Source organism: Pan paniscus, chromosome 23 (assembly GCF_029289425.2).
Source record: "Pan paniscus chromosome 23, NHGRI_mPanPan1-v2.0_pri, whole genome shotgun sequence".
NCBI lineage: Eukaryota > Metazoa > Chordata > Mammalia > Primates > Hominidae > Pan > Pan paniscus.
Window position 1 is genome coordinate 20,197,222 of NC_085927.1, and position 25,165 is coordinate 20,222,386.

Consider the following 25,165-nt stretch of genomic DNA (forward strand, 5'->3'; position numbering starts at 1 on the left):
TTTCCAGTCCTGAAGCATGAAGTGTACTAGAAACCAATTCTTCCTGCTCTACTTGTGGAATCTTTCTTACTGGATCATAATCTTACTTTACTTTATACAATAGATGCTTAATCAGTGCCTTTAATAGGAAGTTAGAAACTCCCAATCCAATCAACAAGGCTTTGATTCTACCTCCTAAGTACTACCCAGATCACAGACAATCCAAATATCAGAACTAGGGGGCTGGACAAAGAGGACAAATCATCTATTAGGGAGTGGGACAGAAAGTGGAAACATTACAAAGGAGCAAGTAGGCTCAGAACAGAGAGGAGAGTAGTACTGGGGAAACTCCCTACTGAGGACAGGTTTGCCACAGTGGATATGTATGTGATGCTTTTGTCCTCATGGGCTGGAATGGAAGCTGATAAAGAAGTTCAGATGCTACGTGTTGCTTAGGTCTGCTTTGTTGAAGCCTGTCTCTTTCAGAGTTCCTAAACACAATATTCCCGTGGCCTCTAATCCCAGTGAGTGCTCCAAATCCAGGCTGTGTATCAGATGCCACAGGAAATTCTGCCTCAGGACTGAGGTTGGTTCAAGCATCTGGATGATGTCAAAATTCCACATTGTGTGCTGGCCTAACCTGAAAGACCCTATCTAGTTCTAGCCTTTAAATTCCTTCTGTCACCAAATCTAGAGTTACATGGCATCTGTACAAGCTAGGTAGCTGAGGCATGGGATCAGCTCTGTAAAGGAGCTTTTGGAGCTTTTGTTGTAGGTCTAGCTCCAACTTGGCACTCCAGTTCCAATAGCTGGACTTTCTCTCATCGTGTGTTCTGATCCTTGGATTGGGAACAAAGTAACCACTCTGATCCCACAAAGCAGTGGTTCCAGTTCCCAACTGGTGACTATTTTGCCTCCCATGGGACATTTTTGTTTTCACAACTGGAATACGGTGTTAGAGAGTAGAGGCTAGGGATGTTGAGAAGCATGTGGCAGAATCCTGTTCCGCTCAGAATGCTAACAGTGCCAAGGTTATGGAGCCTTCCCACCCAAGGGCTTGGTCTATTCCTTGCTTTTGCCAGCTCCCTAACCCTAAAACACAACAGTTCAAATCTATATGCATAAGCATCTCCTAGGGACATGCACATTTCCAATATCAACTACTGAGACCCATCCGTAGAGATGCAGGCTTAGGAGGTCTAGGATTGGGCTCAAACTTTGCATTTTAACAAGTACTCCAGGTCATTCTGAAGCAATTGATACAAACCACAGAATGAGGAACACCACCTTCAAGAGACTGAATCTTGCTTCCCAACACTAGCTTGGTATCTGAGACCATCTGCCTGCTGACTGGCTTTCCTGGAACAACATTCTGCCTGTAGGCACAGTGTGTTCCTGGACTCCATGTCAACCCGTTCACCCTCATGTTCCCTTGGTTCCTGTCCCCAGTCCAGCGAGCAGAACTGATTACAGATCTTGACAACAGAAGTTACAGATTTAAAATAACTTGCCTGTTCCTGTGGACTTTATCCACTAGTGGAGGACAAGTGGACAAGGGGAGAGGGTAGGTGGGGGCTCCTTCCCTATTCCTCCCATTCCACTTTATACAAACCCCAGCTAGACCACTGGGAGAGCAACAGAGGTTAAGAATGACTGCATCTAAATATTGTCATCTGGTCCACTCTTCTTCCATCTTGTACACAAGGATATCATGAGTTTTATTTAAAGCACTACTGAAACCAAGATAAACTCTGGCTTAGCATGCCCCTGACGGATCAGTGTAGCAACCTTATCAAAACCAAGATTACCTAAAAGTACTAACCAAAGGAAAAGCTCCCTCACCCCAACCTATGACTGCTCACATTTTTCAGATTGAATCATTTCAGTTGTATTTTAAGGTTCATTGACTCTTTACCACCTCCAAGCTGCTCCTGAACACAACTGATTATTATTTTTTAATTTTGAAAACTTTCTCACTTCTAGAATTTCCACTTGAGCCTTTGTTATTATTGTAGTTTCTTCTTCTCTGCTGTGATTTCCTATTGATTTATTTTAAGGGTTTTTTGGGTTTTGATTTCAGTAAGAATTACAATAACTACTTTAAAAATCCACACTAATTCCAACATCTGGGTCATCTTGATGTCAGTCTCTATTGATTGCCTTTTTCTTTGAATATGTTTCTTTATATGTTTGATATAATGGGATTGAATTCTGAAGATTGTAAAACTAGATTTTGTTTTGTTCCTCTGAAAATTTTGATAATTTTTTGTTTGTTGTATTTTGTTTGATTTTTTTTTCTATTGTATACTTTACAATAATTTTTCCTCCAATGGTTTTAACATTTCTATTTCTCAAAATATTTGTTTATGTTAAAAATTATACAAAGTAGCTTGGTGCAGTGGCTCCCATCGGTAATCCCAGAACTTTTAGAGGCCAAGGCAAGAGGGTCACTCGAGCCCAGGAGTTGGAAACCAGCCTAGACAACAGGGCAAGACCCTGTCTTCACAAAAAATTAATAGGGTGATGTAAAAAGTAATTGCGGGTTTTGCCATTACTTTCAATGGCAAAACCCGCAATTACTCTTGCACCAACCTGATAAAAAATAAGCTGGTTATGGTGGTGGCATGTGCCTGTGGTCTCAGCTATTTGGGAAGTGAAGGTAGAGGTGGGAGGATTGCTTGAGCCCAGGAGTTCCAGACCAGCCTGAGACCCTGTCTCTATGAGAAAAAAAAAAAATTAGCTGGGCCCACGTACCTGTGGTACTAGCTACTTGGGAGGCAAAAGCAGAGGTGACAGAATCACTTGGGCCCAGAAGCTCAAGGCTGCAGGGCACTGTGATTGTGCCACTGCACTCCAGCCTGGGTGATGGAGCATGACCCTGACTCCAAATAATAATAATAATTACAAAAAGGAAAGAGTTAGAACACCAGGTTAGGGTTAAGTATTCTAAAATTCAGCTGACTTACTCTGTTCTCTGTAAAACAGGTTGCCACAGAAAATATCACATGCCCAGTTAATTTGAAATTTCAGATAAACAAATACTTTTTTCAGTGTAAGTATATCCCATGCAATATTTGGGACATGCTTATACTAAAATATTATTCCTTGTTTATCTGAAATTGAAATTTAACTGGGTATTACATAATTATAGCAGCCTGACCATAAAAGATATGTAGGCTGAGCAAAATTCTAGTTTAAACTTCAAGCTTTATAATAAATTCATTATTAATCAAGAACTATTATTTAATGAGACCTGTGTAGATCCCCATATTTATCTTTTTAAATATGGAACTAGGAAAGCTACATAAAGAACATTTATAGAAATAAGTGACTGTTCTATAGCTGAAAGGAAAACTCTAGCTTTTATTTTTCTCCCCATACTTAAGCTTTATTCTACATTTGTATAAACAATAAAATTACAGCTCAACTTTGGAAGCACAGATCATAATAAAGATCCCAGAAACATTTAACAGGTAACAAATCTTTCACATCATCTTACTATAGCAACTAAACATATAATAACTTAGAATGATCCATTAATTATAAGTAAAGCATAAATTATTTTACAAAGCCTAACTATTAATATTATTGACCATCATAAGAGCAAATATTTTAAGTAAAACACCATGAATACTTTACAGAAAGGAGCGAGTGGCAGACACAGTCATTCTTGGATTTCTTTCAATACCAGGTTTTCTTCCCTTTTGACCTGAACTGGGAGTTGAATATTTCCTCTCTTTGCCCTCTGACCCTCTAGTCTCTGAAGCATCTTTTGTACTAGAGGTATGTGCAGAGACTTCCTGGAAATTTGGATTTGTAAATTATGCTGTTGTATCTTCTAGGCACTGCAGTGATCGAGATATAGAATGGTTGCTCTTGCTTGTATAAGTGTAACAGTTTGATTCAAAAAAGGAAGTAAAAGGAAGAGAGTTGATTACATTTGGCCACTGACATTAATAATAATAAATAATAATTGTACTTGTAATATAAACATCTGAAAGTTTTAGTTCTAAGAATGGCTGTCCACATAAGAAAATAATGTAAAATAATTAATGTCTATTATAATTTCTTTAACCAAAGAAAAAGTATAATTTAAAGATGGCTGTTTAAGGATCAAATTGCAGCAATTGGTAAAAGTAGATATTAGTCATATTTATTAAGTGACACACAGTGATACTGAAGGCACTTATTTCTCAAGAAACATCATTTTCTCCCAACAAGAACATACTACATCCTAGACATGAAATGAAAATAAGCTTTAATTTTCACCACAGGAGGGCGACAATCAGAGAACTGAGGTGGTACAGATCCATTACAGGACCATATCCATGAGTCCATTAGTCTCTACTGTAGGACAGAGCAAGAATTTTTAAAGAATCTCGGTGAAGGCTCCTTTTCAAAAAAATACAAAGAGTAAAGCCTTTGAAACGTAAATTATTTTTTCCAGTTATTACATTGAGGACAAAGTTATAGTTGCAAAGTTAAGATTTTGTAACTATCCCTAAAATTGATTCTCAGTGACTCCCTTGATCTATATATGTTAAGGAAAAAGGCAAGATGAAGATGTGTTAAATGTCTTCCAGTTTTTAATAATCAGCTTTAATATAAGGTATACCCAAATAATGGTTAATTAAATGACAATGAAATTATGTTATAGCAGATGCTCACTCATCAACATGCCTTGAAATTAAAGGTTTATAAGGTGCATAAGGGCAAAGTTTTTGATATTGCCATTACATTCACAAAAGTATCTGAGGCACGTACACCATGAAGTTCACTAAGTGCTTGCAAAATAACCAGAACTAAATTTTGTTGAATAAATAAATGAATACTTTTGTATAGCATCTGTTCAAAATCTCTGATGTAAAAATGAAAATAATCTGAAAATATGCAAAACTGAAATTTCCCACATACAGCTGCCAATTCATACAGACAAAAAGATGAATTTCAAAATGAGAACTCGACAATAAAATCAAGTTTCAAAATGGCTGGCCTTTTTTAGCAAAACCTATGTTCAAAAAAAGGAATAAGACATCAAATTGTTTTGAGAACCAAAATATCACTGCTGCTTTTCTAACACCCTGTTGTTAAGCTGAGCCCCCATCCTCTTACTGTCAATAACAGATTTTCATCATCAAATACAAGAAACAGGCAGGGCACGGTGGCTCACACCTGTAATCCCAGCACTTTGGGAGGCTGAGGCGGGTGGATCACTTGAAGTCAGGAGTTTGAGACAAGCCTGGCCAACATGGTGAAACCTCATCTCTACTAAAAATACAAAAATTAGCTGGGTGTGGTGGCAGGCACCTGTAATCCCAGCTAATCAGGAGGCTGAGGCAGGAGAATTGCTTGAACCTGGGAGTTGGAGGTTGCAGTGAACTGAGATCGAGCCACTGTACTCCAGCCTGGGTGACAGACCAAGACTCTGCCTTAAAAAAAACAAATACACAACATAACAGAATCTCTGGGACACATTCAAAGCCGTGTGTAGAGGGGAATTTATAGCACTAAATGTCCACAAGAGAAAGCAAGAAAGATCCAAAATTGGCACCCTAACATCACAATTAAAAGAACTAGAAAAGCAAGAGGAAACACATTCAAAAGCTAGCAGAAGGCAAGAAATAACTAAAATAGAGAAGAACTGAAGGAAATAGAGACACAAAAAAAACCTTCAAAAAATTAATGAATCCAGGAGCTGGTTTTTTGAAAACATCAACAAAATCGATAGACCGCTAGCAAGACTAATAAAGAAGAAAAGAGAGAAGAATCAAATAGGTGCAATAAAAAATGATAAAGGGGATATCACCACCAATCCTACAGAAATACAAACTGCCATCAGAGAATACTACAAACACCTCTACGCAAATAAACTAGAAAATCTGGAAGAAATTGATAAATTCCTCAACACATACATCCTCCCAAGACTAAACAAGAAAGAAGTTGAATCTCTGAATAGAACAATAACAGGCTCTGAAATTGTGGCAGTAATCAATAGCTTACCATCCAAAAAAAGTCCAGGACCAGATGGATTCACAGCCAAATTCTATCAGAGGTACAAGGAGGAGATGGTACCATTCCTTCTGAAACTACTGCAATCAATAGAAAAAGAGAGAATCCTCCCTAACTCATCTTATGGGGCCAGCATCATCCTGATAGCAAAGCCTGGCAGAGACACAACCAAAAAAGAGAATTTTAGACCAATATCCTTGATGAACATTGATGCAAAACTCCTCAATAAAATACTGGCAAACCAAATCCAGCAGCACATGAAAAAGCTTATCCACCATGATCAAGTGGGCTTCATCCCTGAGATGCAAGACTGGTTCAACATACGCAAATCAATAAATGTAATCCAGCATAAAAACAAAACCAAAGACAAAAACCACATGATTATCTCAATAGATGCAGAAAAGGCCTTTGACAAAATTCAACAACACTTCATGCTAAAAACTCAATAAATTAGGTATTGATGGGACATATCTCATAATAATAAGAGCTATCTATGGCAAACCCACAGCAAATATCATACTGAATGGACAAAAACTGGAAGCTTTCCCTGTGAAAACTGGCACAAGACTGGGATGCCCTCTCTCACCACTCATATTCAACATAGTGTTGGAAGTTCTGGCCAGGGCAATCAGGCAGGAGAAGGGAATAAAGGGTATTCAATTAGGAAAAGAGGAAGTCAAATTATCCCTGTTTGCAGATGACATGATTGTATATCTAGAAAACCCCATTGTCTCAGCCCAAAATCTCCTTAAGCTGATAAGCAACTTCAGCAAAGTCTCAGGATACAAAATCAATGTACAAAAATCACAAACGTTCTTATACACCAATAACAGACAAACAGAGAGCCAAATCATGAGGGAACTCCCATTCAAAATTGCTTCAAAGAGAATAAAATACCTAGGAATCCAACATACAAGGGAGGTGAAGGACCTCTTCAAGGAGAACTGCAAACCATTGCTCAGTGAAATAAAAGAGGATACAAACAAATGGAAGAACATTCCATGCTCATGGGTAGGAAGAATCAATATCGTGAAAATGGCCATACTGCCCAAGGTAATTTACAGATTCAATGCCATCCCCATCAAGATAACAATGACTTTCTTCACAAAATTGGAAAAAAACTAAAGTTCATATGGAACCAAAAAAGAGCCCGCATCACCAAGTCAATCCTAACCCAAAAGAACAAAGCCGGAGGCATCACGCTACCTGACTTCAAACTATACTACAAGGCTACAGTAACCAAAACAGCATGGTACTGGTACTAAAACAGATATATTGATCAATGGAACAGAACAGAGCCCTAAGAAAAAATGCCTCATATCTACAACTATCTGATCTTTGACAAAGCTGACAAAAACAAGCAATGGGGAAAGGATTCCCTACTTAATAAATGGTGCTGGGAAAACTGGCTAGCCATATGTAGAAAGCTGAAACTGGATCCCTTCCTTACACCTTATACAAAAATTAATTCAAGACGGATTAAAGACTTACATGTTAGACCTAAAACCATAAAAACCCTAGAAGAAAACCTAGGCAATACCATTCAGGACATAGTCATGGGCAAGGACTTCATGTCTAAAACTCCAAAAGCAATGGCAACAAAAGCCAAAATTGAGAAATGGGATCTAATTAAACTAAAGAGCTTCTGCACAGCAAAAGAAACTACCATCAGAATGAACAGGCAACCTGCAGAATGGGAGAAAATTTTCACAACCTACTCATTTGACAAAGGGCTAATATCCAGAATCTACAATGAACTCAAACAAATTGACAAAAAAAAAAAAAAAGACAAACAACCCCATCAAAAAGTGGGCAAAGAAAATGAACAGACATTTCTCAAAAGAAGACATTTATGCAGCCAAAAAACACATGAAAAAATGCTCATCATCACTGGCCATCAGAGAAATGCAAATCAAAACCACAATGAGATATCATCTCACACCCGTTAAAATGGCAATCATTGAAAAGTCAGGAAACAACAGGTGCTGGAGAGGATGTGGAGAAATAGGAACACTTTTACACTGTTGGTGGGACTGTGAACTAGCTCAACCATTGTGGAAGTCAGTGTGGTGATTACTCAGGGATCTAGAGCTAGAAATACCATTTGACCCAGCCATCCCATTACTGGGTGTATACCCAAAGGCCTATAAATCATGCTGCTATAAAGACACATGCACATGTATGTTTATTGCGGCGTTATTCACAATAGCAAAGACTTGGAACCAACCCAAACGTCCAACAATGATAGACTGGATTAAGAAAATGTGGCACATATACACCATGGAATACTATGCAGGATAAAAAATGAAGAGTTCATGTCCTTTGTAGGGACATGGATGAAACTGGAAACCATCATTCTCAGCAAACTATCACAAGGACAAAAAACCAAACACTGCATGTTCTCACTCATAGGTGGGAATTCAACAATGAGAACACATGGACACAGGAAGGGAAACATCACACACTGGGGACTGTTGTGTGGTGGCGGGAGTGAGGAGGGATAGCATTAGGAGATATACCTGATGCTAAATGATGAGTTAATGGGTGCAGGACACCAGCATGGCACATGTATACATATGTAACAAACCTGCACGTTGTGCACATGTACTCTAAAGCTTAAAGTATAATATAAAAAAAAAAGAAGTCAAGAAACAACAGATGCTGGCAAGGCTGTGGAGAAATAAACACTTTTACACTCTTGGTAAGAATGTTAATTAGTTCAATCATTGTGGAAGACAGTTTGGTGATTCTGCAAGGATCTAGAACCAGAAATACCATTTGACCCAGAAATCCCATTACTGGATATATATCCAAAGGACTATAAATCATTCTATTATAAAGATGCATGCACGCATATGTTTATAGCAGCACTATTCCCATTTGCAAAAACATGGAATCAATCCAAATGCCCATCAATGATAGACTGGATAAAGAAAATGTGGTACATACACGCCATGGAATACTATGCAGCCATAAAAAGGAATGAGATCATGTCTTTTGCAGGGACATGAATGAATCTGGAAACCATCACCTTCAGCAAACTAATACAGGAACAGAAGACCAAACACCACATGTTCTCACTCATGAGTGGGAGCTGAATAATGAGAACACCTGGACACAGGAAGGGGAACAACACACACTGGGGCCTGTCAGTGGGGATGGGGAGGGAAAGCATCAGGATAAATAGCTAACGCATGTGGGGCTTAATACCTAGGCACCTAGGCGGTGGGTTGATAGGTACAGCAAATCATCATAATGCACGTTTACCTACGTAACAAACCTGCATGTCCTGCACATGTATCCTGGAACTTAAAATATAATTTAAAAAAATGAAAAGAAAACAAGAGTACTGTTCCGCAGCCTGTACAGCAAGCATGATGCTGACATCTGCTCAGCTTCTGGGGAGGCCTCAGGAAACTTAACAATCATGGTGGAAGGGAAAGCAAGAGCAGGAGGAAGAGAGAGAGGGGGAAGGTCCTACACACTTTAAACAACAAGATCTCATGAGAACTCTATCACAAGAGCAGCGCTAGAGGGATTATGCTTAACCATTAGAAACTGCTCCCATGGACCAGCCACCTCCCAGCAGGCCCCATCTCTGAGAGTGGGAACCACTGGAGGCTGCTCCCATGGACCAGCCACCTTCCAGCAGGCCCCGTCTCTGACACTGGGAACCACTGGAAACTGCTCCCATGGACCAGCCACCTCCCAGCAGGCCCCATCTCCGAAACTGGGGATTACATTTCTATAGAAGTTTCCAATAATGTTGGAACACATACTAATAACATATTTATAAAAATACAGTTCAAAGTAGACCAAACACCATTCACTCTTCAATTTGAAAGTTTTCCCTCTATTCTAATGTCACAATCTCCAGCGTTATTAATCAGAATCCTGCATTTAAGGGCATCTGTTAAATTTTATAGCTGATTATAAAACCATCATTTAAAGAGGACCAAAATGAGACAACAATTGTCTGTGGATGATCAAAACATTAAGGGCAGCCACAGTTAAAGACACGAACAACAGCCTTTAAAGTAGAATTTGCTGTAGAGCCTATTATGAGGGAGATATTTCTAGTTATTAGCTCTTTTATTCTAAACCATGGAAAAAGGACCTATCAAATAAAGTCCTTCCAGACAGTGAAGGGCTCCTGGCAATGTTCTCTTTAATCCATGATGTGGGATAAGGGGAGTTTTGACTGATTATGAGGCAATGTGTATACCACTAAAGTTTCAACACCGTAAAAGGAAAAAAATGGGTGAGGGAAGTCCTGGAAGAACCAGATGGGGCCGTAGCAGGAGATGATTTCAATCCACTGACCCCTGAATTGTGGGCTGGTTGTGCTGCATCGCTCTGTGACTTATGGTTCTGCCGCAACAAAGATCTAATTCTCAGGGTTATAGGAAAAGACACATGCGGTACCCCTAAGGCACAGAGAAGGGAGAAATCCAAACCTGACTTAAGTCTAGGGTTCTTAAACCACACAATCTGCTCACAAGGAGGACCTTAACTCTGAAGATACTGATTTGGGGCTGTTTCAAAGAAAGAAATTATAAATATGAGCGGGAAAGAGAACAACCTTCCCAATATCCAGTGGCAAAAAAATGAGGGAGAGGGAAGGAAGGAGAAAGGGAAGGAAGGAGAGAGGGAAGAAAGGAGGGAAGGAAGGAGAGAGGAAGGAAGGAAGTAGGGAGGGAGGGAGATAGGGATGGAAGGAACGAGAGAGGGAAGGAATGAAGGAAAGAAGGAGAGAGGGAAGGAGGGCAGGAAGGAAGGAAGGAAAGAAGGAAGGAGAGAGGGAAGGAAAGAGGGAGGGAAGGAAGGAAGGAGAGAGGGAAGGAAGAGAGGGAAGGAAGGAGGGAAGGAAGAAAAGGAAGGAAAGAGGGAAGGAAGGAAGGAAAGGTGGAAGGAAGGAGGGATGGAGGGAAGGAAGGAAGGAAGGAAGGGAAGGAACTTGGATACGCACAAAAACAAAATTTAAATTAAAACGGAAGTCTATCATCTGACCTAATTGAAAATGTTCTATTTTCTAAAACAACTTATACAGTCCAAAGATAAAAGGGTGCTGATTGGTATTTGTAACTCTCTAGCACATATTCGAATCAATTTTAACATCTGCTGAAATCTGCCAATTGGCATACTTTCACAAACTTAATACTGGAGCTCAAACTTTGTTTATACCTGAGATTTCACTAAATTTAAACATTGCATCCCCTAATCCTAGCAGAGTAACTGCATATAGAATAGAGGACACATATTTATGCCTCACATTTGTTACCTTGACTAAATTTCCCGTAGTCATAGAAGTCTTTGTCCATAGGGGACATGGATGCTCTGACCTAATGAGAAACAAATTGATATTAAATCATTTGCACTTACGCATTGACTTCACCAAATGTAACCTTACAGAACTCCCTCTCCTGTTTTTTTTAATTTGATTTATTTTTAATTTTTCATTTTTTTTAGAGATGGGGTCTTGCTCCATTACCCAGGCTGAATGAAGTGCAGTGGCACAATCCTAGCTCACTGCTGCCTTGAACTCCTGGGCTCAAGCAGTCCTTCCATTTTAGCCTTACAAGTAGCTGGGATTACAGGCATGCACCAACACAGCCAATTAAAAAAGTGAAGTCTTGCTATGTTGCCTAGGCTGGTCTCTAACTTCAGGCCTCAAGCAATCCTCCTGCCTCGGCCTCCCAAAGTGCTGGGATTACAGGTGTGAGCTATCGTACCTAGCCTCCCCATCTTGATAAATTAGGAAATATGGTCCAACATAAATTACAACATGACTTCAAATAAATAAAACTTATTATATAAGACCTAATTAATTAGTGAAGGGGTGATAATCCTCATTGCTTCAATGTTTAGCAGTAGAATTTGGCCTGTTCTTAAACCTGCAAATAATAAATGGCGTTTCACAGTGGATTACTGTAATGTGACTGCAGTGCTCCCATCCATTAAGGCCCTCGTACCCAATGCCTAATATTGTGGTTAATTTTTTTTTTATTTCAATAGGTTTTTGGGGAATATAATGGTGTTTTGTTTTTTTATTTCAATAGGTTTTTGGGAAACAGGTGGTGTTTGCTTACAGGAATATGTTCTTTAGTGGCGATTTCTGAGATTTGTGGTGCACCCATCACCCAAGCAGTGTACACTGTACCCAATGTGTAGTGTTGTATCCCTCACCACACCCACTCCACCACTCCCAGCCTTTCCCTGAGTCCACGAAGACCATTGTATCATTCTTATGCGTTTGCATCCTCATAGCTTAGCTCTCACTTATGAATAAGAACATACAATGTTTGGTTTTCCATTCCTAAGTTGCTTCACTTAGAATAATGGTGTCCAGTTTCATCCAGGTTGCTGTGAATGCATTATTTCATTCTATCTTATGGCTGAGTAGTAATCCATGTGGTAAATATTTATACCACATTTTCTTTCTCCACTTACTGATTGATGGGCATTTAGGCTGGTTTCAAATTCTTCTAATTGCATATTGTGCTGCTATAAACATACGTGTGCAAGTATCTTTTTCATATAATGACTTATTTTCCTCTGAGTGGTACCCAGGAGTGGAATTACTGGATCAAATGATAGATCTGCTTTTACTTCTTTGGAAATCTCCTCACTGTTTTCCATAGCTGTTGTACTAGCTTACATTCCCTCCAAAAAGTGCAAAAGTGTTCCCTTTTTACCACATCCATGCCAATATCTATAGTTTTTGATTTTTTGATTATGACCATTCTTGCAGGAGTGAAGGGGTATCATATTGTATTGTGGTTTTGATTTGCATTTCCCTGATAATTAGTTATGTTGAGCATTTTTTCATGTGTTTGTTGGCCAGTTGCTTATCTTCTTTTGAGAATTGTCTGTTCATGTCCTTAGCCCACTTTTTGATGGGATGTTTTTCTTGCTGGTTTGTTTGGGTTCCTTGCAGATTCTGGGTATTAGTCCTTTAATCAGAAGTACAGATTGCAAAGATTTTCTCCCACTCTGTAGGTTACCTGTTTACTATGCTGATTATTTCTGTTACTGTGCAGAAGCCTTTTAGTTTAATTAAGTCTCATCTATTTATCTTTGTTTTAGTTGCATTTGCTTTTTGGGTTATTGGTCATGATCTCTTTGCCTAAGCCAGTGTCTAGAAGAGTTTTTCCAATGTCGTCTTCTAGAATTTTTATGGTTTCAGGTATTAGATTTAAGTCCTTGATCCATCTTGAGTTGATTTTTGAATAGGGTGAGAAATGAGCATCCACTTCCATTCTTCTATGTGTGGCTTTCCATTTATCTCAGCACCATTTGTTAAATGCTATTCTTTCTCTGCTTTATGTTTTTGTTTGTTTTGTTGAAGATTAGATGACTGTAAGTATTTAGCTTTATTTCTGGGTTCTCTATTATGTTCCATTGATCTATATGGCTATTTTTATATCAGTACCATGTTGTTTTGGTGACTATGGCCTTCTAGTATAGTTTGAAGTCGGCTTCTAGATTTGTTCTTTTTGCTTGGTCTTGTTTTGGCTATACAGACCCTTTTTTGGTTCTAGGCTTTTACTACCTTAAGGTATGTCCCTTCTATGTCTTTTTTAGTTCCATGTGAATTTTTGTAGTTCTGTGAAGACTGATGTTGGTACTTTAATGGGGATTGCATTGAGTTTGTAGATTGCTTTTGGCAGTATGGTATTTTCACAATATTGATTTTACCCATCCTTGAGCATGGGGTATGTTTCCATTTGTTTGTATCTATGATTTCTATCAGCAGTGTTTTGTAGTTTTCCTTGTAGAGGTCTTTTGTCTCTTTGGTTAAGTATTCCAGATATAATTAAGATTTTGTCTGCAAAGATTGCATGCAATTGACAATTATAGGAATATACTATTATAATTATAGGAATTATAATATTCCTAAGGTTTTTATTGCAGCTATTGTAAAAGGGGGTGAGTTTTTTATTTAATTCTCAGCTTGTTCACTATTACTGTATAGCAGAGCCACTGACTTGTGTACATTAATTTTTTATCCCGAAACTTTGCTGAATTCATTTACCAGTTCTAGTAGCTTTTGGGATGAGTCTTTAGGCTTTTCTGGGTACATGATCATGTCATCAGCAAAGAGTGACAGTTCGACTTCCTCTTTACCGATTTGGATGCACTTTATTTCTCTTATCTGATTGCTCTGGTGAGGACTTCTAGTACTGTGTTGAATAGAAGTGGTGAAAGTTGGCATCATTGTCTTCTTCCAGTTCTCAGGGGGAGTGTTTCAACTTTTCCCCATTCCATATAATGTTGGCTGTGTGTTTGTCATATATGGCTTTTATTACCTTAAGGTATGTCCCTTTGATGTTGATTTTGCTGAGGGTTTTAATCATAAAGGGATTCTGGATTTTGTCAAATGCTTTTTCTATGTCAATTTTGCTGAGGGTTTTAGGCATAAAGGGATGCTGGATTTTGTCAAATCTTTTTTCTGCATGTATTGAGATGATCATGTGATTTTTTTTAAAATTCTGTTTATATTGTGTATCACATTTATTGACTTGCAGATGTTTAACCATCCTGCATCCCTGGTTTCTCTTCAGATTGTATACATCTTTCGCCTTATGATGGTTAATTTTATTTGCCAAGTTGGGTTGCCTAGATATTTGGTTAAACACTCTGGATGTGTCTGTGAGGGTGTTTCTTGATGAGATGAACATTTGAATATGTAGACTTAGTAAAGTAGTTGCCCTCCCCAGTGTGAGTGGGCCTCATCCAGTCCACTAAAACCCAAATAAAACACAAGGGTAGAGGGAGAGAGAATTCACTCTCTTTGATTTCAGAGCTGAGACGTAGATCTTCTCTCGCCTTTGAAGTCAGACGTGGACTGTAACTTATGTCATCAGCTTTCCTGGTTCTCAGGACTTTAGGCTTGGACTGGAACTCCAACATTGGCAGTCCTGGTTCTCCAGCTTGCTGACTGAAGGTCTTGGGACTTCTTAGCCTCCATAACCACATGAGCCAATTCCTTACAATAAACCTATATATATTCATGCAACTGATAAATATTTTGTTGTTACAGATTTGGCTACCATGTTCTTTTTGTGCCTATTTTAACAGAGTCTCAGTCATAGCCTGCCTTCGTCTCTGAAGGGACCAGGTGACCCACGGAGTGCCTCGGCAGCCTTGTCATTGCATGCAATCTTCACAGACAAGATCTCACTGCAACCACCTTTCTACAGGAGCACAGGTGTGACATTATACTGATGACATCATTCTCAGAGAAAATTCGCTTTACCCACTAAGGACACACAGATACAAGGAGGCTTACACAAAGGGAATGGATGTTTCCCAACACAGTAGTGCAAGGCCCTGCCACTTTGCTTCAATTCCTGAAAATTCCTTGGTAAATATGGGGCTGCCCTATTCCTGAGACTTTCAAAAAATAGTTATTCATCCTCTCAGCGTCCACAATGTTAATACAAGCCTAATATTCTTTAATTTGTGTTTTGTTTTTTGGAGGCACAGTCTTGCTCTGTTACCCAGGCTGGTATGAAGTGGCACGGTTTCAGCTCACTGCAGCCTCGACCTCCTGAGCTCAAGCAGTTCTCCCATCTCGGCCTTCCAAGTAGCTAGGACTGCAGGTGTGTGCCATGACACTCAGCTAATTTTGTTTATTTTTTTGTAGAGAAAAGGTCTCACTATGTTACCCAGGCTGATCTCAAACTCCTGGGCTGAAGCGATCCTCTTGCCTCAGCCTCCCAAAGTTCTGGGATTACAGGTGTGAGCCACTGTGCCCAGCCCTTTAATTCTTTACTTGGGGTTCAGGTGACAACATATTTCTTATTTACAAATCTTACTTAATCCCACTGATGCTGTCATTGGCAAACTGACCCACCTTGAATGAAGCCTCCTCCAACAAGTGTGGAATCTGTCCGAATTTAAATTAACAGGTGCTCCTATGAATTCCTTCAGAGAACACAATGTGGATGCTTTAGCAACCTGTTCCCATGCCTCCTGAAGTATCTGGGTTGCATATGGTGGCCATAGTAGTCCATGGGCTTCTGATGTAAAAGATAAACCTACCCCTTTTGACCCTGCTCTGTACAGCATCAGGGCAGTGATTGCTGACCACATACTGGACCCTCTGGAAACAGAGGGCTCTGCATCCATGTCCACGAGCCTTCATGCCCATCTGGCCATCAGGCCTTGGGAAGCAGCACCCCACAGCGTTGGCACAGCTGCAGAGACTTCCTTGCCTCAGAATGGAGTCAAATCTGGACCCCCTGCCATTCTCATCTGCAGGAAACACTGGCCTCCTTCATCCTCAGGCTGTGTTGCTGGAAGTCACCCGTCTCCGAGGCCCCTTGGGATCGACTGAGTGACCAGCAGTGAAGTTCATCCACCTTCTGAATGGATGCCATCATCTGATGTGATGGAGCTCAGTGGGATGCTGCTGCCTTCCCTCCATTAGCTAGGATGTCCCTGATAAAGGATGACACCCAAGCCTCAGCACAACTGGCCAAACTTGAAGTGGTCATCTCAGCACTGATGCTGGGCCAACAATTAGCCCCATTTGTACATTTTTACAAATTTTTGGCAATTGCCAAGGATTGTCCACCTTCCCTCCCCATTGAATTAAAGAAACTTCTTGCCTCATGGATACTCAGAATACAATCAAGGTAACAGATGCCTTTTTTTTTAACCAAGGACACAGTACGGATCTCACAGGGACACTCCTTATCCCCTGCAGAGTTCCAGACACTACTGATGGTGGCCAAGACAACATTTCATCAGAAAACACAGTGCTAGGCTTGTGAAAGTGTCCAGTAGGGCTTCCACCGCCCCTATAGGCTGCAGGCAGCTGCTTTAGTTGAGAGATAGACTGAGCTCCTCAAAGAATTCCTATTTAAGTTACAAAGCAGCGAGTGGATGCCCTGCTGGGTTCCACTGTTGCCACAGGCTTTGATTACTCTTAAGTTAATACTTCATAGGAAAGTGGACTTTTTACACCAATGCTACACAGTTCCCTCAGTTGCCTTTACTGGACATCAAGGAGTTCACATTTTTGACAACCATTCAGTCCTGGACTGTCCAAAGGGTGGAGGTAGCTCCGTGCAGGAAGCTGCCTGCTGTGTGTGGATCAGTAATATCAGACTTGCCCAACAACTCACTGGAGACATGAAAACCAATGCATGGGGGATGCATGACATCACCCAAATATTTATGAACACTCTTGTGCTGCCAGAGACCCCAGATCTCTAAACCAATGCATGGGGAATGCATGACATCACCCAAATATTTATGAACACTCTTGTGCTGCCAGAGACCCCAGATCTCTAAACCAATGCATGGGGAATGCATGACATCACCCAAATATTTATGAACACACTTGTGCTGCCAGAGACCCCAGATTACTTTTCCTGCCTCCTGCTAAATAAATGGGGGCAGTAGATTTGCATCGGCTTCCGCATTACATTACTCATAACTGTGGCCTTCCTAATCTCTCATGTCCCTAAGCACTTATTGCAATGTCTCAGCAGCTTTCTCTCAGCCTCTCAAAATATTAGTCATCATGAAAATTAATGTCTGATGTTAAAGCATCGTGTCAATTTTATTGTGACACCTAAAATTTCATGCAGCACCCCACCATGTCCTCAGCCTAATGGCTTTCATGCCCCCACCAGACTGCAAAACTCTGAATTAGTCAAGCACATCCCTGAAGGAACCAGCCGTTACCCCACCCTCTGATTTCTACCAAGCCTGCCTCCCACACCCTCTGTTCCGAAGTGCAACCCTGGGTAGACCTGCATAAATGCAGTGTCATCCCCCGCTGGGCTGAGTATGTGTGATGAGTAAATTACTGGGAATTTCCTCTTCTCAGTGTTTGTTTTGTCTGCAGCCATTCCCAGAATTCTAGGGCAAGACTAGCTTCTTCACCAATGGGGTGAACAGGAAGGAACCCAAGTAGGAATTGCCTTTTTAAAAAAATCCCTTCCCACCCTCTTAATTATGTAATGCATGCATTTTTATAGCTTTTTTGCTCCTTCCATTACCTGAGGTCAGCCACTGATATTTAACCCATCCTTAGCCTTGGAGGAGGGCAGAGGAGCACTGGTCATATTGATTTCGCTAGCGGTGACATGATTTCCTCCTGTGCCACTCAAATTCTCTCCTTCTTTAACTTGATGCTCAGTAGGTTGTGTTTCACTCGTCTTTGCAGATTGTTAGGAAGATGAGAATCAGCTTTCATTTTTGATGTTGCCATAGAGAAGACTCCATAGTAATCTTTATTTGTACAATCAACTTTTTCTTTTCCCCCAGAAATTGCAAATTCTTATGTGAGAGACAGCTTTCTGGAGTCTGCAAGCATAGATTATCGTCTCTCTTTTGATGGTAAATTTCTTATATTCCCACCAACAATAAAATACTTACATATAATTTTGGCATGTCATATTGATTGCCAACTACAAGTAAGAATATTCCTTGATTTTAAATCTAGATTAATTATGAAAATTTGAGTAGCCACAAAAAAAAATTGTGTACAAATTTATAGACCTCTTCTTAGGAGTAAATAAGTTAATATTAACTAATATTTGTTGTGCAGTTAAGGTATGGCAGAAGCTTCCTATGTACTATTTCATTTTATACTTAAAACAATATTCCATGCAAAATGCTACAATTTCCCTATACCTCCAATTTGGACATGATAAAACTGGGCCTCGTAAAGTTTTCACCCCAGAGTTCTCTGCTTAGGAAGAAGTAGAAGGAAGTCTAAACCTAAGTCATCTGATTTCAGAGCCCATATAGTTAAAATGCTCTAAATGGAGCTTCCCATGGTGATGGTGACTATGAGAGCCTATCACATATGATGTAGGACCCCAGTGCTTCCCTGTAACATGTGCAAGATTCCCGTGATGACGATGACTATGAAAGCCTGTCACATACGATGTAGGACAGTGCTTCCCTGTAACATGCGCAAGATTTCCATGATGATGGTGACTATGAGCCTTTCACATATGATGTAGGACAGTGCTTCCCTGTAACATGTACAAGATTCCCGTGATGATGGTGAGTATGAGAGCCTGTCACATATGATGTAGGACAATGCTTCCTCTGTAACATGCACAAGATTCACCCGTGGATCTTATTAAAATGCAAACTCATAGACCACACTTTGACTAGCTAAGATAGGAGCATTTAAATGGATGTCCTGGTGACAGTGCTAAGATGCTATTCTTCATGTGGGCACTGGCTCACCACATTAATGAAGCTTAGGACCTCCAGTCCCTGCTGGAAAAGAAATACAGATACAAAGGATGTGACTGTGCATATGGAATATCTGTTGTGTTCTGGACATTGTACTAGACACTAGAGATAAAAAGTCAAATATCCCTTGCCTCTATCTGAAAGAAGCTTCCTACTCAGTGGCTTCTGACTGCAGTGTATATATTCTCTTCTGTCCTGGGTGGGTGAGCTCTATCTCAAGGTTGGTAACTGAACACTGCCCAGTGGGTTTGATGAAGGAGATCATAGCTAGCTGTGCTCCCACATAGCTATGACCATAGCATATCTCGTGATGCCATTTCCCCCTTGTCAAAAGGCTCCCTCCAGTATCATACATGCTCCCTATGATTATAAATTCTTCCTCTTTGCACTAAATGTTCCTAAATCTTGTAAAGATAAAAACATAAATCACATTCTCATCATATTAGTTATATATTAATGATAAAAGTTCCTTACTTTTCTTTTTTTTTTTTTTTTTTTGAGACAGTCTTGCTCTGTCGCCCAGGCTGAAGTGCACTGGTGCGATCTTGGTTCACTGCAAGCTCTGCCTCCCAGGTTGACAGCATTCTCCTGCCTCAGCCTCCCGAGTAGCTGGGACTACAGGCGCCCGCCACCATGCCTGGCTAATTTTTTGTATTTTTAGTAGAGATGGGGTTTCACCGTGTTAGCCAGGATGGTCTTGATCTCTTGACTTTGTGATCCGCCCACCTCAGCCTCCCAAAGTGCTGGGATTACAGGCGTGAGTCACCGCGTCCAGCCCAAGTTCCTTACTTTTCATGTGTTTAATATTTTCTCCCAGCTTATAGAATATATTGATTAAGAATAAATTTTAGCCACGCGTATCTATTAAAAACTTCATGTTATACTTTGCTATTTTTAAATTTCTTATGCTCTTATAAAATGTGTGTTCTGGACTCATGTTGGCTTCTATTAGTTTAGGCTATGAGCAGAGATGGACAAGGTGGCTACTGTAATGGATCAAGGCTATGAGCAGAGATGGATGAGGCAGCGGCTGTAATGGATCAAGGCTATGAGCATCTTGTGAAGTAGGATGTTAAATCTGCAAATATCAGAATGAATCCAAACTTATCAATTCAAAACTGCATCGTAAAACAGCTCAAAAAAGACTAAAAACACAGCTCTACACTTTAGGAGGCTGAGGCAGGCAGATTGCTTGAGCTCAGGAGTTGGAGACAAGTCTAGGAAACATGGAAAAACCCTGTCTGTACAAAAAAATATATTTTTAATTAGCTGGGTATGGTGGTATGAGCCTGTGGTCACGGCTTTTCAGGAGGCTGAGGTGAGAGGATTGCTTGAGCCTAGAAGGTAGAGGCTGTAGTGAGCTCTGATCACGCCACTGCATTTCAGCCTAGGTGACAGAGTGAGACCCATTTCAAAAACAAACAAACAAAAATAACTAAAAAAAAACAGCTCTAAACGAAGGTGGCCAGAAAAGTAGCTCAACTTATTCCTGTCTGGTTAAATACAAACATAAATGAACTACTTATATGCCCCAGTGGCTTCATAATGCTGAAAGAAAAGTCAATTGTTATAGCAGGTTCTGGAAAACTTTATTATATCATGGAGTTCAATGAAAATATCAAATCATAAAATAATCAAATCTGAAAGTGAATCTAGTTTCAAAGACCTCAGAAGCCACTGTGTAGGAAGCTCTTTTCAGATAGAGACAAGGGATTATTTGACTTCTTATCTCTATTGTCTAGCACAATGTCCAGAACACAACAGATATTCCATATCCGTAGTCACATCCTATGTATGTGTATTTCTTTTCCAGCAAGGACTAGAGGTCCTAAGCTTTGTTTATATGGTGAGCCAGTGCCCAAATGAGCAGCAGAATCTTAGCACAGTCACCTACACACTCATTTCAATGCTCTGGCCCCTTATCCAAGCTAGTCAAAGTGTGGTCTATGGTTTTGCATTTTAAGGAGATCCCCGGGTGAATCTTGTGGCTGTCAAAGGAGGAGAAGCACTGCCGAAAAGGTGAACTAATTTATCGAGGTAGGCTGGCTATTTATTTATTTATCTTGTTGATGGAAAGATTCAAATTGACATACACAATCACCCCCATAAGGATTTCAGGTAAAAAACAAACAAACAAAGGTTTAGATATCAGATGTGTTTTACAACTACACCACTCTTTACTACGGCATCTAGTAGCACATTTCCAATAGACTTAGGTGAAAATTTCTATCTCATGAGCCTTCTGTCAGTACTTTTAAAATTGGATACTCAATAAATAGTGGCCAAATTGAATCTCTTACAGGCATCTCACTCAAACTGCAGTCATACTTTCCAATAGGCCCCATAAAAATCCTTGTTCTGGAGCAATCTAATATATTTATCCACCTCTTTAGACACTTAGGTAAGTATAGTAATACAAGTTTTTTGTGTGTGTGTGTATTGTGTACCTTGTGGCCTCTTGCCCAGTTTCTGCAACACCTGAAGCTGAGGCAAGTTTAATGTAAATAACTTCCAGCAATGTTAGAAATGTTGACTTTTATGTGTCCACCAGGAAAAAAGGATGAATGTTATTGTAGAGGAAATTTTCATTCTGGAAAAAATGCATACTGTTTGAATATTAATTTCATGCTTTCCACAGATATTATACACAGATATTATATTCCAAGGGTTATGTTTCAAAGTCATCAAAAATAGAAAATACATTTTATATTTCTAGCTGAAAATAATAATAGTAATTAGCCTACCTTTGGGGAAATGTGATAAAAATACTAATGACCATCACAAATGATTAAAAGCATAAAATGTGCAATGATTTAAACTACATGTTCTTTATATGAATTATGCATAGAAATATAGACACATTTGATAAATTCTATTTAAAGTCTGTGTGCTTTGGTAAATGATTCAGTCATCTGTAGATTGAAGGGATTACTTTTATCTGCCTTCATAGTGAGAATTAGATTTCTATTCTTTATAAAGCAGGGAATATAGATTGTGCATGGAGTAAAAGCATTCAATCATTATTAATAATGATGGTAGCGGCACTGCAGAAGAGAAAGCCTGTCAGGGTAACGTGTTCAGTTTTACATCATAATCAGAGTGTGTCGATCTCTGTTGAAGGCAGAATTAAAAAGCCCTTCAACATTTTTAAAATAATGGATGAAAAACATCTCAAAGTCACTTTTAAAATTTGAATTGACGATTCCACATGACAGGAAAAGGACAAAGAACATCTTAAAGAAATACTTCACGATGGAAATGATGTTTTAAGTGCAATTTCATCAAGGAGAAGTTTTTCCAGAAAGTCTTTTGACCTCAGGAAGAATCTCATTAGTTTACTCTGGTAAATAGTTTCTAGTAAAATGAGAAAGAGTTGCCTCTTTAAAAACAATAAAAAATTTACACGGTTTAATCTAATGTTGTGATTTCGAAAGTGCTGCTTGTGCCCTCATAGTTATGCATGTGTATTTATACGCATTTTCTTGGCACACTCAAACGCCAATAAAATATTTTACTATCCAGGCTCCTTAAAAGCCAAATTAATTTCTAAAAGTGAGGATTGTATGTATTCTGTGAGGTGTGTGCAGGTGTATGCATGATATGTGTGTGTGGTCTGTGTGTGTAGTAGGTACATGGGGTATGTATATGTGTGTGTGGAGTGTATTGTGGGTGTTATGTGTGTATACTGTGTGTAGTATGTGGGTGGTGCCTGGTGTGTATATGTGCTGTGTTCGTGGTGTATGTGTGTTTGGTGTTTATGTGTACTATGGTGTGGTATGCATGTGATATGTGTGTGGTGTATGTGATGTGTGTGTTTTGTGTGTGTATGGTGCTGTGTGTGCGCAGTGTGTGTAGTGTTTGATGTGTGCTTGATGTGTTTGTAGAATGTGTGTGTGGTGTGGTGTATGTATGTGAGGTATGTGTTTGCTCTATGTGTGTGGCGCTGTATGTACGTGTGCAGTGTGTGGGGAGTATGTGTGGGGTGTGTGGTGTGTGTGGGGAGTATGTATGGGGTGTGTGATGTGTGTGGTGCTGTATGTGTGTGGTGTATGTGTAGTAGATTCATGTGTGTGGTGTGGGGGTGTGTGCACATGTGCACATACTGTGTGGTGTGTGTGATGTCTGTGGGGGTGTGTGTGTGCACATGGTGTGTATGCAGTGTGTGTGGTGTCAGAGGTGTGCATGTGTGCACATGGTGTGTGTACAGTGTGTGGGGTGTGTGCATGTATACATGGTGTGGGTGCAGTGTGGTGTCTGGGGTGTCTGGGGTGTGTGTGCAAGTGCACATGGTGTGTGTGTGTGGTGTGTGCGTGTATACATGTGTGTGCAGTGTGTGGTGTCTGTGATGTCTAGGGTGTGTGTGAGTGTGCACATGCTGTGGTGTGTGCAATGAGTGGTGTCTGTGTGCAGGGTGTGTGTGCATGTGTACATGGTGTGTGTGCATGTGTACATGGTGTGTGTGCAGTGTGTGTGTATACATGGTGTGCTGTGTGCAGTGTGGGTGGTGCCAGTGTGTGGGTGGTGTCTGTGTGGGGTGTGTACATGTGTACATGGTGTGTGTGCAGTGTGTGGTGTGTGTGTACGTGTGCAAATGGTGTGTGTGCAGTGTGTGTGGGGTGTGTGTGCAGTGCGTGTGGTGTCTTGGTTGTGTGTGCAGTGTGGTGTCTGGGGTGTGTGTGTGCACGTGCATGGTGTGTGTGTGTGCGTACATGGTGTGTGCAGTGTGTGTGGCTTCTGCATGTGGGGTGTTGTGCGTGTGCACATGACGTGTGTGCAGTGTGTGTGTGTATGTGGGTGTGTGCGTGTGCACATGGCGTGTGTGTAGTGTGGTGTCTGCTGTGTGCAGTGTGTGGTGTCTAGGGTGTGCATGTGCACATGGCGTGTGTGGTGTGTGTGTGGTGTATGGGGTGTGTGTGTGCACATGGTGTGTGTGTGCAGTGTGTGTGGTGTCTGGGGTGCATGTGTGCACATGGAGTGTGTAGTGTGTGTGATGTCTGGGGTGTGCATATGCACATGGTGTGTGTGCAGTGGTGTCTGTGTGGGGTGTGTGCATGTGCACATGGTGTGTGTACTGTGTGTGGTGTATGTGTGTGGGGTGTGTGTGCACATGGTGTATGTGCAGTGTGTTGTGTGTGTGCAGTGTGTGCATGTGCATATGGTGTGTGTGCAGTGTGTGTGGTGTCTGGTGTGTGTGTGCACATGGTGTGTGTGCAGTGTGTGTGGTGTGTGAGGGGTGTGTGCACATAGTGTGGTGTGTGCAGTGTGTGTGGTGTCTATGTGTAGTGTGTGTGCACATGGTGTGTGTGCAGTGTGTGCGGTGTCTGTATGGGTTGTATGCATGTGCACATGGTGTGTGTGCTGTAGATGTGGTGTGTGTGTAGTGTGTGCAGTTTGTGTGGTGTCTGTATGGGATGTATCCATGTGCACATGGTGTGTGTGCTGTAGGTGTGGTGTGTGTGGTGTGTGCAGTGGGTGTGGGGGTGTGTGTGCATGTGCACATGGTGTGTGTGCTGTTTGGTTTCTGTGGGGTGTGTGTGCTTGTGCACATGGTGTGTGTGCACATGGTGTGTGTGCACATGGTGTGTGTGCTGTTTGTGTGGTGTCTGTGTGTGGGGTGTGTGTGCGTGTGCACTTGGTGTGGTGTGTGCAGTGTGTGTGTTATAAGTGACTGCTTCTCTTAGCATGTGGACATCAGTCTTCCAGACCAGCTTTCTCCATGTGTCTGGGAAAATAAGAAACAAGTTTCTGCAATAATTATTACACAACTTTTCCAGAGAGGGACCAAATTTCTGTCGTGAGTGGGTATCTGCGTCATTTCGCAGGAGGGAATGTGATGACCTGGCTTGGCTCACACCCTCTGTGGGTTTAGGCACAGGTTCCTGCTGGATCCCTCACTGTGGCCAGAGAGGGAGGGCTCTGCTTCACCACAGGGAACCTGAAGAGGACT

General features: G+C 40.7%; 1 pseudogene; it reads left to right on the plus strand.

Moving 5' to 3' along the window:
• The window catches only part of LOC129395169 (protein FRG1-like), a 40,631-nt pseudogene extending 22,115 nt beyond the window's left edge, over window positions 1-18,516 (plus strand).
• Window positions 18,517-25,165: the final 6,649 nt, after the last annotated feature.